The following is a 2,454-nucleotide window of genomic DNA, read 5'->3' on the forward strand; positions in this document are numbered from 1 at the left end:
ACCCCACAACCAGTTAGTTTTTATTTTATTTTTGTCTTTTTGAAATAGGGTCTTGCGGTGCAGTTCAGGCTGGCCTTGAGCTCACTTTGTAGTCCAGGCTGCTCTCGAACTCACAACGATCCTCCCGCCACAGGACTGGCCCATTAATCTCTCTTGTCGGAGAGCGATTAACCTCTTGAACCACTTTTCCTCAGCTGCAGCTTTTTCAATAAATAAATTTGGATGAGCCAGAGAATCGTCGTCTTGGTACTTGATAGCAGCAGGGATGCTACCAGAGTCTATTTCTTTTTCGACGCTGGGCGGATCAGCAAGGACCGAAGCTGGTCCTGGTACTGGAGCTGTACGTTTCACTTCACCAGGTCCCACGGACTTCTCCACTTCCTTACTTGATCTGAATGTCTGCTGAACAAAAGAATCGCTTTCGATAGCTTCCATTTCCTTAACTCTGTTTACTCGTCCCACCGGGGTGGCTTGGTCTTCTTTCTTTCTTCTCTTTGCTTCTTCCTCTTTTCTTTCTCTGGTCTTCAACACTTCATCAGCTGTTGCAGCAGCTTGAAGAATCCGTTGCAGTCTGGCTCTGGCCTGTTCAGCGGGTGGCAGATGTTCTAACCCAGCTTTGAACTTGCCAGGCTCCCCACGTCTGCTGTGTAATTCTTCGTCCTTGCCTGTACCCTTCTTTCTTTTCTCTTTATCTCTGCCTTTACGTCGATCTCTGTCCCGGGACCTACTACGGGTTCCTCTGTGACTGGACCTTTTACTGCTTCGACTCTGGGAGCGGGGACGAGGTCTTGACCTGGACCTTCTTCCTCTGCTTTTAGACCTCCGCACTGTGTAAGACTTCCCTCGACCGCTTGAACGGCTTCGACTTCGTTTTCTTCTAGAGCCGTAAGAAGAGCCGCTGCTGGACCGACGCCTGCGCCTTCTATGATAAGAGTATGAGTGAGGCGGAACATCTCTGGACCAAGACCTCGACTTTGATCTCGATTTCCTTCCACCTTTCTCTCGGCTGTGTGTTCTACGATCTGAAGAGCTTCTGGAAGATGACCTTCTACGATGTTTCTTTCTTCTCTTGCTTCTGCTTTCTTCCTCAGTGTGTGATGACCGGTGTCCCATTTCTACAAGCTTTGGGCGGATGTGCAAGCGTTGAAGACCTGGAAATGTTGCTGCAGATCCAGGCGCCACCGCTGTCTTCGGAACTTGCTTCAGTTTAAGCTCAGCGCCTTCCTGGTTCCACTAAATCTCCTTTAAAATGGATGCTTTGCTGGGCGTAGTGGTATACGCCTGTAATCCCAGCACTCGGGCGGCTGAGGCAGGAGGTTTGTTGTGAGTTCGAGGCAGCCTGGGCTACAAAGTGAGGTCAAGGCCAGCCTGAACTGCGTGGCGAGACCCTGCCTCAAACAGATAAAAATAAATGAATAAATAAGTACATAAAATAAAAACAGGCTTGTTTTGCAAACAAGCCTGGGATGGTAGCACAATCTCGTAAAATTTGTCATGCATTTCCTGGCCCCACTGGACAGAAAGCATTTCATTTTATTCTGAAGTTAGGTAGAAAGTGTTCTTGGTCCAGATAAACCCAGTTCCCAGTGCTTGGTGCTCACGTGCTTACCATTATCGCTTTCAAAGAAACGATCACCCCGCAGCAGGACCCAGAAGCACTGAATCAACTTATTAGTCAGCTTACGTCTGGCGTCTACAGACACTATGAAGTCTCCATGAAGTCAGCCAGGCCACAGGTAGATTCTTTCCGCCTACATTCCCAGACCCTGTGCCACTTACTCGGGAGACACTGAAACAATGACAGGGGCTTTATCTAGCTACTCTCCCTGCCAGCGTCATTAACCAGCCGGAGAGGTAAATAAACGCTGAGGCCTCACAGATGGCTCAGGCCTGGGAAGGCTGTGAGGCTCCTTCCTGCGGTTCAGCGGAGCCAAAGCAGCTGCGTCCTCCTCCGCCTCGCTCCGCGAGCACACCTGGCTTAGGGTTCGGGTGAATAGTGCACCGGGCTGCTGCTGCGATCTCCTTCCCGGCCAGGAGATGGAATCCGTGGCTCCCTTCCTTCACTGTGGGCGGGGTGATGAGAGTGATTCTCAGGACGAGGCCGGATAAGTCTTCATTCCAGCGCGGGGACGAGGGCAGGGGATGCGGCTCAGCGGCGAAGCGTCTGCCTGGCAAGCGCAAGGCCCTGAGTTCGATTCCTGATGTCACAAAAAGGCTAAGATCAAGGCCAGCGCGTGAATGGCAGGCGATCCCCAACTCCGGCTTCTCTTTGCCTCACGCTCCTGCTCCTTCAGAAGACAAAGAGGTCCGGGTATAAAACAAGAACAACAACAGGGTGGGGTGTCCCTGGCCTGTAATCCCAGCACTCTGGGAGGCTGAAACAGGAGAATCAAATTTGAACTGAGCAGGTGCGATCCAGGGAAACTGCATTTGGGAGGCTGAGGCTGGAGGTTT

General features: G+C 51.3%; 1 pseudogene; it reads right to left on the minus strand.

Moving 5' to 3' along the window:
- Nucleotides 1-123: 123 nt before the first annotated feature.
- LOC102013370 lies at nucleotides 124-1,295 on the minus strand (annotated as a pseudogene).
- Between the last annotated feature and the right edge of the window lie 1,159 nt (nucleotides 1,296-2,454).

Source organism: Chinchilla lanigera, unplaced genomic scaffold, assembly GCF_000276665.1.
Source record: "Chinchilla lanigera isolate Chin_1 unplaced genomic scaffold, ChiLan1.0 scaffold00002, whole genome shotgun sequence".
Lineage (NCBI taxonomy): Eukaryota > Metazoa > Chordata > Mammalia > Rodentia > Chinchillidae > Chinchilla > Chinchilla lanigera.